Source organism: Strix uralensis, chromosome 7 (genome assembly GCF_047716275.1).
Source record: "Strix uralensis isolate ZFMK-TIS-50842 chromosome 7, bStrUra1, whole genome shotgun sequence".
Taxonomy (NCBI): Eukaryota; Metazoa; Chordata; class Aves; order Strigiformes; family Strigidae; genus Strix; species Strix uralensis.
The window spans coordinates 9,828,640-9,840,929 of record NC_133978.1 but is presented as its reverse complement, the minus strand read 5'-3'; the positions used below and the strand labels follow the sequence as shown (position 1 = coordinate 9,840,929).

The following is a 12,290-nucleotide window of genomic DNA, read 5'->3' as shown; positions in this document are numbered from 1 at the left end:
AGCACTGACTGCAAAGCAATTTGGGGAGGCAAGCTGCCTTCAGAGCTCAGAGCTCACACCTGCCTTGACTTTGGGATGGGACTAGTAGCATCCCAGGTCCCTTACTGACCCTTCGCTTAAGGTGGTTTTGGTGTTTGGCTAGTGGCCAGAGTGGGCAGGACCATTCCCTGCATGAGGCCCCAACATAACTTTCAACAAACCCTCTCTTCTCTCTGCCTGAATGAGGGGACTGGCTGGAGCTGGAGGAGGAGCACCAGGAGGGCAGTGCGGAGCCCTCTGCGAGGGGAAGGGCCCCCGGAGAAGTGGCCATCTCCAGCGTGAGTGAGGGCGGCTCCTCGAGCAAGGACCCCAGCCAGTCACCCAGTGCACGAGGTACGACAGTCCTGGGGCAGAGGGAGACTGGAAAGAGGGAGGAAAGGGAACTGGAAAAGAACTGAGCAACTAGCAGACACAAGTGACAGAGAGCAGAGAAACAAGGATGGAGGGGCTTGGAAGAACATGACTCACTGCCTGCAGATAAGATATAATAAGATTCAATGAGAAGCTCAGATATGTGGAAAGTAGAGAATAGTGATGCTGTGGGGAGCAGAAGAAGAATTTATTGTAGAATTAATGGCTTGATGCAATCCTGAGTATGCAATGACTGAGGGATTTAAGTAGGAATACACATTATACAGGCAAATCTGATGTGCATTTTTCTTTAAATTTTTACTCTGCTTACATTAAGCATTTCTGTCTGGTTCCCACATGTCTCCAGTGTTTAACAACATAAAATTGTATTCTTCTACATCGTTGATCTTCTCCTAAGCCATGAAGTTGGAAAACAGCCTAAAAACAGCTTTCAAAACCAAAAGATTCCCTTCCTGAAAACAGCAAGTAAGGGATTCACTGCATCTCAGTCCATCAGGTTTCCCATCTGTTCAAAAGGTTATGGCTGCTTCCATGAAATGAATACATTGTTTATTTATTTATTTTTGGAGGAGGGGAGTACATGTACGTGATTCAGGAAGAAGATGTAAGAGATGGTGTCCTCTTCTGAAGAGATGGTTAGACCTGTTCTTTAGCATGTGACAAAGCTCAAATATGATTTGTTCTCTTGGATGTGAATGCCTTTGGATCCCAGATGCTGAAGGATAAAGGGTTTTTTATTTGTTGCTTGTTTTCTGAGTGGAGTTTTATTTATTTATATATGTGCAGAATGATCTATTCTACTGGGTGGGATGTCAGACTATTTATTTTGGCACCTAGTTTAAGAAATAGGTGCTTTTACTGTGCAGCTGAAGTGTTTTTGCTTCAAGTCCCCTTAGGATTTTAAAACCCACTGGAGTAGGGGTTCACTGCAAAATGAAGAGTGAATAGTACTTGGCTTTATAAATTTCTCAACACTTCCCACACTATGTCAAATTCGTGCATATAACCTTCCATTTTCATGAATCTCACATGAGTCAGCATGCTTCGATTTACTGATTTTTATTTTTTTCATTTAAATTCTTATTGGAAAGCTATTTATGTAGGGTATTAAGTTCCAGCTGTCCTTATACAAGATTGTTTACTGCTTGATTAAGAAAATTTGTCCAAAATAACACTGTATATGTCATGATAGAGTACCTTCTATATAAAATGTTATTTTACAGTATTGACGTTTTTCCTAAGACTTATTTGGTACTTGGAAGGCACGCTGGAGACAGCTGGCCAGTACAGCCATGGCTTAAGCCTTATCCTGTCACTATCAAACACACAAAGCATACAACACCATATACAAGATAGGATCTCTGTCCGTGGACTGGCTACAAGCCAGACTTAACTCACTAGATAGTATCTGCTCAGAAAGAGAAATCAGAGCTGGAAACAGCAGATACAGTGATGCATCTCAGCCATCTCTGAGCAATGTGTGAGTGTATGCATTCAGACTGATGGGGCTCTCCCATGTCCTTGGGACACTGGAAACACCCTGGGAGAGAACAAGTAGTAGATTCATCCCTCAACTTGTTTGCTGTCCAGCCAGACTGGTGATGGTTGCATGAGGCTCTTCTTTCACCTCTTCAGTAAATACAAATGAGGCAGCTTACAATACAGCCTTGGTCTCCAGCTGGAAGAGAAGTGGTGACTTTGCTCCTTGGGAAGGGGCTCCCCACCCCTCTGTCCTTCCTGGGGCTGGCCCGTCCCCTTGAGCTGTTCACTCCTCTCAGGCAGTGAGCTGACCCTATGCTGGCAGTAAAAAAGTAGACCTGCCTCTGCCATAGTCTTTCTTGGCTGCCTGTTGCTAAAACCAGTCTGCTGGTATCTCACTTTCTGGAGCAACATTTCAGGAACTTCATTTTCATTCAGAAGGTGCAATTTTGTGTTTTGGTTTTTGATGTGAGGGAATGTTGCAGTTTTGTATCTCTCTACAGATATAAATTTCAAGCTTTTAGGCTTAAGGGATAGGGTGGAGAAAGGATCTTCCTTTTTATGCTTACAACAATAACTGTGAATCCAAATAGCTACATTAATGAGACTTATTGAAAGATTTTATTAGGGAATGTGCAAGTCATTAACTTTTCAGTAAGAAAGTGTAAATGGCCCTTCTTATATTTGCATGTGAAACTATAAAACTTAATTTCCTATGCATATAAGAGCATTTTTGTCCATCATAGTAGCCGAAGCACTTTAATAAGTCATTTTAGTTTGAAATAGCGCTGTCATTTAGTACTGTCGTTTTTTCCTCCACCACCTTACATTCCCAAATTCTTTCATAAAATACAGCATATGATTTTGTGAACGTAAAAATAACAACATGGGTGAAATTTTGTGGGCAGAATCCATGTTTTGGAAGCTGGTTTGGAGAGTGGATAAGCACCATTACTACTGAATGGAAAACTTTATTCACCTGAGTAGCCAACTAGTTTTACTAGTAGCTTTTAGGACATTTTGTTGCATTTGTTTAAGAATTTCTCAGTGTTGGAAAGCATGCTTACTCTGTGGTTCATGTACATACTAGTAGCCAGATACTAGTGGACAATGTAGAAAGAAATTAAAATGAGAAATTGATTAACCTAGGGTATTTTCATAAGTCTTGAAAATAAATAACAATTTATAGCACCTTATTAAATTTAGTGTGTTCATTTTCAATGAAATGGACTAAAAGGTCAAGCCAGTGTTATAGCATGTATTTTTAGCTTGCTTCAGTTCTGTGTTTTTTGCTATTTGCATCTGTAAATCAGCCTATTGAAGCTTCACAGACAAAATTTCTTGAAAATCTCAGTGGTTTTGGCTGTTCAAAATGGTGACGTTTCAGTTGTTGATGTCATGTTAAATTTTGATGATAGAGAACTTTCTTCTAAGGGAATATATATGGCATAAGTAGAGAGCGCATTGGCCTCTAGAAATTATTCAAAATTAGTAGTTGTGTAGGGATGATATGCGGAAGAGTAGCAGTGGTAGACTGAGGCACAGAAAGAAGGCCCTTTGAAGAAAGTGGAGAAAGAAGGGTAGACACACTCGTCACAGAGAGAAATGTTACGGCAAAATGAAAACAGAACATGACTTGAAGACCTAACATTAGACAGGTTTTTTTCCTAACAGAAGAATGTAGTGAATCTTTGTGTAAAGGTTGTAAGAGATCCACAGAAGGAAACCTCATGGCAAGAAACAGTTGTAGAAACATACTCCACTGAGGTCTAGTGTCGTTTTTATCTACAATATTGCGTTTGTTGTTTAACTCCAGTAGTTATGAAATGTATCAAATTCATGTGAAACAGAAACTATTTTCTTGGTCCTAAACCAATAATTCTAACATCCTTTTCTAACAGAAAAAAAAAATGTTTGGAAATAACTTAAGTGCTTCTCTTTTATGGATGCACGTATGCAACACATAGAAACCAAGTCTCATAGTAACAAAAATTGTCATGTGCACTTGACAACGGCAGGCCTGTGTGTTTTTCCTTAAGGTTTGAGTTAGATGAGAAAAAGTGCCATGTGGAGCATTACACCGTTTTTCCCTAGTTAATTCAATGTGTGAATTATTTCACTATTATTTCATTGTTTCCTTACACACTAGATTTCAAGAAAGCAATTTTATGTATACAGTATTTAAGCACCCATGAAGGCCTGCTGATATTTGCTGGGATTACACATAAAATCCTGCTGCGGATGCAGAGAATACTCAGCTTCTTCCTCCAAAAGGCTAGTCATATCTTCACATATGATGAAATATTTATTGAGTACAATGTTAACAGCTACCATATTGCTGTACTCCCACATTGACGCAAATGTTGGCAAAAGCTACTGTGCCAGCTGCCCACTTACACACTCTAGTGGCACCTTTGCTATTCGGCAAATCCACAAATTACCATTCTCATCCAATTAATGCTCAAACACTGGTGGTTTTTTTCTGCCTCCCATATTTAGCAGATTTCTGTTAGAAAATAAAAGATGAAGATGGATATACAGGAGCCTGTCAAACCAGACCAAAACCAGCAAAGTTAAGATTTCTTCAATGCCAGAAAATACCCTGGAGTGGTCTGTGGGAATATAATGAAAGAGAACCAAGGATTAATGCAGAGATTGAGGAGATTAAACCTTAATTAAAATGAGCACTTGTATGCAGTACATATGGCAGACAACTATTCTTACAGCTGTAATGGAGCAGATGTCTTCCCGCAGTTACACAGGTCCTACCTCCCATCCTACCCAAGGAGTGGGTTTCTGCAGTGGCTGCTGGAGGACACATTGTTTAGGTCACTATAGAAACATGCAACTACAGAAGACTCCTCATGGCACGGTGCTTCTCTGTAACAAGATGAGGTGACTTCCATAATCAGCATTTGTATCTAAACTGCACACATGTTTTTTGCACTCCTGCTCATAGGCTGTGCTGTTCCAGCCCATGATGGTATGTTTGCATCAAGCCAAAGCATGGGAGCTGCATTGCCTACTTGAGCACACAGAAGTGGACGTGACAATAATTTCTGATAACTTTTCACCATTAGAAGTATTTATCTCAGACCTAAGATAGTGTCTGCCTGCTGACCTCCAAAATATGCTGAAGGGCATATTCAAGACTTGAACGTTTGTCCCTTTTTACTTCTAAGTATGTTTACCCAATTTTCTAATGGAGTTACATTTCTCATGTTTAAAAAAGAAAAAATTCAACTTAATTTGGTGCATGTCATTTCTATGGTTGTATAATAATTTTTCTCTGTCCATGAAGCTTTATTTTGATCAGGAGAGATTTTATACTCTATAGACTTGTGATGAACAAGAGGCATGTAACAGTCATACTCTGTTGTAACAGATACATCAAAATGTGAGGTGAAAAACCCACAACTTTTGATGTACGACCTTTCAGAACTCAATGGCCACTTCAGTGTTTTGAAATAGAAATACAGAATACCAAAATATATCTAAATGACATGTCAACATCTTTCGAAAATACCAGCAGTACCATTCTTGTCTGGAGTTTGTGTACTAAGTCAAGAGGAGTTCTTCTGGAGTGTCACTGTTTGAATGCTTCCAAAACTCCTGATGTTATAATCCATTGCCATCCAATATTTTATTATTCTCAGTAGGACTTTTATCGGAGAGATGAAACATGAGTACGCCATAATTAATCCTTTCAGCAGTTCTAGTTGTGTACTCACAGCTGCATGGAACTATTTACTCTTCAGTAGAAACCTGAAGGGTCTCTACATTGCAATGGTGTTTACCAGTATTCCCTTCTGACCTAGTCCATGTTTTGGTGTAATGTTATTTTTAGGAATATGTTTGATAGTTTAGAAGCAAAGTCTAGAAAGAGACATCCACACATACATCTCTTAAAGCAGCAGGGCTTCTGCAGCTCAGACACTCTGATAACTTCATTCTTTTGCTTTATTCAGGGATTGCTGCACATAAAGCATTCCTCCAGATTGTTGCCAAATTATTTGTTTATCATTTCAGGGTATAGAATGTTTAAATTACTTGAGATAGTGTCATAATGGGTATAAACTAATTATGCTAAGCAGTGTTGAAATACGGTGCCTTCAAGTTCCAGGTGTCATTTTAGAATGTCTCCCTGTGAAAATCCTTCTGTGTTATTACGCCGAGGCTAATTGGGCTGGATCCTTCTGTTTCAGCCCGTGTGTCAAAGCCAGTGAACTTCCTTCTTGCTATCACTCTGGGAAGAAAGAACATAATCTCTGTTTTAGGGGACTTTGTAAGAGGTATTTTATCCTTACACTTTTCTTTACACTCTATTCCTTACTTGACAAATATATAGCTGTTGTATAAATTAAAAAACATTTATATTGCATATGCTGTGTTATTAGGTGAATTAATTAAAAAGGCAACTTGACAAAAGAGGGCTGAGAGGGGGAGAAGGAAAACCATGACTTTAGTGGAGAAGAAAAAGCAAAAAGTTTGCAGAAGCAGAAAAAACCTGTTATTTCAGAATTCTAATAAGCAGTATTAGCGACTTTTAAAATAATAATGTCTGCTGGAGCACGTACAGAGGAGCACTAAGAAAGCTCAGCTATCTGGTAACTGCCAAATGATACTGCTCTGCAGCCACTGCCTCCAACACAAATAGCTCAGCTACATTTAAGTACCCTTACTGGAGGCGATCAATCACATATGGAACAGAGCAGTTATAAATAAGGTCTGCCGTTCATATACATTCAGTTATTTTTGCAACTAAGCTATATTTTTGTCCAAAAGAAATATTTGGACAACTGAATGTCTCCCTCCTAGAAGGAGTGGAGAAAAAAAGACTGCAAATTGTCAGCATAGGTCAAGAAATAATTGAAATTCAGAATTCAGTGCCTGGATGCATTTCATCTTCAGAACCAAAGCGTTGCCACCCTGTGCAACCTTTCGAAAGACATTGAGGCCTTAGGCTTAAGTACCTAACGTCACGGTGAATGAAAAGATCCAGACAGCCAACTCGCTGCTTATGATGGAAAACAACACAGCAAGTGGAATGAGGAGTAGCACTGTAAGAATATTGTAAAAATTGCAGAGATAGTTTAAAGAAAATCATTAATAGAAAAGATATCCTTGAGCAGAAAGTTAGCTTCTTGAAATTCCCCATATCTCTGTGTTTCTCAGTGTGACAATAGCAAAATGCTCTAAAAACTTTTTTTTTTTTTTTTTTGCTATAGACATCTGCCCCACAAAGAACACTTGTTTTAGAAATTTCAGTCAAGCATGTATCTGCACACTGTGGGTTACCAGCTCTCCAGAGCTGTCTCAAGGAGTCCGTCTAAAGTATGATGCACTCGGTTGCATATAGAGCACCAGTGAGACACACAAAGAGATTCACTTGCTGGGCATAGGACAGCAAAGCAGCAGACTCCCAGCGCTGGTGTGTGAGACAGTAGCACTGAGCAACAGAGACAGAGAGCTCAGTAGGGTTAACGTCATCAGCTGCTCTCGTAACAGGTCTACTCGCATTTGGTAATTCAGTAATAAACATGGGAAAGTCTCATTTTCTTAATTGACTGAATCTAGACAGGTGATCAATACATCATTATTGGTTTTCCCCCATGAAACAAGAACATGCATTTTATCTTCCCCTGGTTTTGGGTTTTTTTGTCTCCTTGCTTTCCCTCTTTTTGGACGTTCTCTCTACCTTGCATTTCAGAGCTATTCTGCAGGGCTTAAGAGAAGACAGGTGCAAGTACTGTGTTTGGATTTGTTTTGCCTGTGGTATTTCATTGTAAATGGAGTCACTGTTTCCTCGAGTTTGGCCTTGATCTTGCTGCCAAGGAAATGCACATCAATCCCTATTTTGCATTTTAAGGAAAAAATGCAAACAGAAAAAAAAAAGGACAAGTTTTTGCTAAAATATGCATGTGTAGGCTCTTTTCCATTTGAGAGGCTGATAAAGTCCAGCAAGAAAAACATTTTAATGTTAACTAGTTTCAGAATTACAGCTTCTTGAATAGGAAAAAAAAAAAAAAACCACAAAAACAAAACAGATATGAGCCCTTCTGTTTATAACTAGTGTAGCAGCCCAGCAAAGGTGAATTTCATTAGTTTCTTCTCTCTTTCAGAATCCAGTCTTTACCAATGCATTATTCCAAGTCCTTCACTGAATAATTTGCATATTGATTTCAATTTCTGTGAGTCTTATCACCAACAAATTCATTCATTAGAATGTATATGAAGGACAAATACAGAAGGAACTGAACACCATTGAACTCAATTAATAAAAAAGTTTGAGCAAATGCTGGTGGATTTTTTCCCAGTATTTTCTCAGCTCTCTTAAGAACCAATTCAAATCTCATCTAAAAGCAGTGAAAAGCCTCCATCACTTACTGATTTTTGTAAATCTGTGAGCCGTCTATCCTCATGCTCAGAAGTAAAGACAGGACAGACCATCTCCTGATTTTGACCTTTTTTCTGTAGGTATGAAACTTGTTGAGATATTCTCACATTACTGTAAACAGCCTCCACCCATGAACATTGTTAATCTCTCCGGTATGTTCAGGTTTGCATGTGTTGGCTTTTTTTCATTTTATCTGAGCACAATGTTCTTAAAGCTTGCGGTATGACACGTGATATGGCAAAGGAAGATAAAGAAAGGAACAGAGCAGACAGTAAGAAATATTAATGAAACGGACAAAAGAGCCTCTCCACATTTTCCATCCATTCTGCTACTCTTGCTGCTTTTCCCTTCTCTATTTCTGTTCTTTTACATTCTCCTCTCTCTGCCATCAAGATTTTAAACATTTTAAGTCATTTCCTCTCTCTACTACAATCATGACTTATGAGGAATGAGCAATAATGAATGAATGCACTCTTCCTTAGGAGCAACAAGCAATACACTTACAGCAGGAGCTACTGACACAGCACACAAGGAGACTGAGCAGAGTAGCACAGCACAGTTTCATAAATCAGCATGCAAAAAATGTCAGACAGCGTGTGTCACCATGTGGTAGCTGGTTAGGAAGAACAACGTGGTTTTCTCCAGTCTGAACCTACCCCAGGAACAACCCATTTGCAATCTCTAGGCTCCATATTTTCGAGCTTTTTGTTCAGTTTTGTTTTGCTTTTACTCAGGATTGAAACTTACTTGCTTAGTTACCTCCCATTTGATTTGCTGAATATCTGGTTAGCTAAATACCAGGTAATGGATGATCACACAGGATTCTGTGGTGAGATGCAACTCTTCTTTAAGTTTCTTGTGTATATTTAAAAGAGGGTGAATTTTATTTCTGTTGGCTTTTTATTAGCTTTGGATATTCAGAAAAGACTTTCAAGATGGCAACACCTGTGTTGAGCTCTAGATCCCCTGCCATTTTTCTGTTCAAATTCTGCTCTTCACATGTTTTCTTTCTCAGTCCTTACATAAGGAGATTACATAAGAGAAGACTGTAATCTCCAAAATCATTTACCATATTAAACAGCAACCACCATCAATGGATTTTTACCAGCTGCCTGGAGCAGAAAGGAGACACGTGTCTGTACATTTGGAAACCGGTTGTTTACAGTATTCATCCATGCTTGCTGCCAATCGTGGGCAGATGTTGTCAACAGTCATTATGCAGCTCTGAAAATAGAATCAAACTTGACCTGGGCAGGTCCTCAAACAATTGATAAACTGCCTTTGAATGATGGCAGTCTGTGGAGTCCGTTCTCTTCACCAGCCTCCTCCCACTCAGGGATCCTGCAGACCCAGAGCTAGGGTGGCGTGGAGAGGGGGTGCTCAGTTGCGGTGTACGTACCAGGTACTCAGTCATGATGTACATGTCAAGCTGAAGACTCCTCATCCCTAAGAGTTATGGTTTCTCTCTGTGTCCCTGATCTGTCCTCGTGGAGGGGAGCGTGACCAGCATGTGCCTGCTGATCCCTGCAGCAGTGCTGTGTCATCTCTGGAAATGGCAAGTTATATTTGCCCCTTGTTGTTCTTCCTTCTTCTCTTTTCCCCCAGCAACCACTGGTAAGCAAAGAGAGTGAGCAGGAGAAAGCACTTTGGGGAGGAGAAGGGCAAAGAGGTATTGAGAGCACCTCCCTCTGCTGTGTGTGTGCTTCTTTGGCTGTCCCAGCCACTGCGCTGTGCCCTGGGAAGGGAAGAAACCGCTTCAGAGTGAGGAGGGGGCTCCTCTGCCTCCATCTTGCCCACTTTCCCAAACCGTGTGAACTCAGCATCAAGAGCTGGCGTCGTGGCTGACAGCACTCCTGAAATTGCTGTGTTGTGTGGAAGGGGACAACCTGCCATGGTCTCATATTCATACTTTTTCCCAAATCTGGCTTCCTCTGCTTAGCTCCCATGAGAGGATAAAGAGTACAGAGAGCGGTTTCCTCTCCCCTTCCCTCCCCCGCCCTCACACAAGTCTTGAGAGGAACACTGCCTTCTCCTTTTCTTTGAGAAGTGCTGGCAAGCACAGGCTGTTACAGTCCACTGCATACAGTGCCTTGGCATCAGAAGCGGTCAGCTGCTCCCGTGCTCCTGATTGCTTGCTGGCGTGTGGCAGAGGGCATGAGAGAAAGAAAAGTAATGCTATACTTCTGAAATGCTGTGTGCCCGCAGCTCCAGCCCAGCCTCCCAGTGTTTGTCTGCTCTTTAGTTAGCAGGTAGAACCTTACAAGTGACTCGCATTTAGTTGCTCCCCTGTGCAAACCCCTCTGATCTCCAGCAGGCCTGGAAGACACGATTTAAGGCTGTAAGAAATGTGTTGCTTAGCCTTTTTGGAAGTGCACAGCTAGCATCTATGTGGTAACGTTATCTTTGAAATACGAGAGTGCTTTGTAAAGGCTACCAATGCTGCTAAACGTAATGACAGGAAAAAATAATTTTTAAGATACATTTCTGCCAGAACAATATTCTGTTTGTCAGAAATAGCCAACAGTCCTCCCACAATGGAAGAGGGCTGGATATCTCTTTGCTATTTGCTTCTCCTCCTTTACAGTCTCTAGAAGGGTGCATGCAGAGGGGCTTTCTATCTGTTCGTCTACTTTCCCAAAACAAGGAGGACACCACAGCAATAATCTTTTGGTGACAAAAATGTTGGACTGAATCAAAGTTTGCTATGAGCTATATAGCAGAACGTACTGTTATGCTTTATCTGTCATCTCTTTATTTAACAGCAGTTGCAGCAACAGAAATGTTTCTGACTACAGTTTTTGTTTTTATGCTTTTCCAAGCATTCTCCTTCTCCCTTTTGGTTGTTCTTGAAGTTGTGACATGAGATCAGGGAAGCTTAAGAGCTTAAGTGACTTCTTAGCGTACCATCATTTCAAGATGAATAAGAGTTCATGAAGACAGCCTGCGGGAAGGGAACTGATGTACTATTTGAATGGCCTGACTTTATAATTCATACAAAACTCTCTCGGCAGGAGTGTGCCCAGTGCTGAAAACTTTGCCTTAGGGTTCAGATGGATCAAGCAGTAATAAGACTCCATGGCTAGTTGAGGGGGAGGAATAGGAGAAAACAATTTAAAAGCAATGAAAGAAGATACTCATGATTATTGTTGTAGCAAAGCTTTTGCTCCCACAGCCTGTGGAACCACCACATAATAGGTTGGAGAACTGACCCTGCTCTCAGCTGCCTGCCTTGCAGCTGCATGCAGGATTGTAAACTCAGTTTGGGAATAACTGGCTGAAGGAGAGGCAGCTGGCTCCTCTGCTCAGCTATGGTTTTAGGTGAGCAATTTTTCTGTTGAGGTCAACAAGAGTTTGACAGTACAAGGAATTCAGACCATCATCCCTAGAGAGGGTGAAGAAATCCAAAATGAGAAAATAGGGATAAGACCATACGTTCTCTCTGAAACTGGTTGCATGATCTATTTCAATCTGAATATATCTGTCGATAAAGTGGTTCTCCCAACAAGATATGGGAAGGAGGTTTTACTCCAAGATGAATTCACAGTTTGCATAAATCTTGCATAATATTTCCATTTAGACGGTGCTGTCAGGCAGTCATTTTAATGCGTGCTGAAAACCCCAAACCACCTGTAGTCTAATCCCACTGCTTGCTTCTGTTTCTGTATTGACACTCCTGGCACCCCCCAGGTGCCTTCTGCAACCAAACAGCCGCACATTGGGAGTGAGCATCTTTGCCCAAACTGTCTGCTATTTAATAATGCTTGCTGATAACAACTGTCCTCATAACTTCTAGATGGCATGGTTTCAAATGCTGAAGCACTGTGCACCAAAATAAAACCAAGACCCAGATAGCTTGGTTTTCACCACATTAGACGTCGTATTCACTGCATATATTTTTTTTAGATCATTTTTTGAAAGTTTTAATTAAGAAGGTAGTTTTGAACCACCTGGTGAGAGGAGTGGGGGGACCAACCTTTGCCTTTACAACTGGGCTTCGCAATGT

At 40.7% G+C, this 12,290-nt stretch overlaps 1 protein-coding gene across 1 annotated transcript in view; it reads left to right on the top strand.

The window, feature by feature from the left end:
- The first annotated feature begins 229 nt into the window (after positions 1–229).
- Positions 230–12,290, top strand: part of PHYHIPL (phytanoyl-CoA 2-hydroxylase interacting protein like) — a 59,000-nt gene continuing 46,939 nt past the window's right edge. Inside the window, exon 1 of the mRNA XM_074874398.1 lies at positions 230–372. The gene's annotated coding sequence lies outside the window, so the exon portion shown is untranslated. The remainder of the gene's footprint in view (positions 373–12,290) is intronic.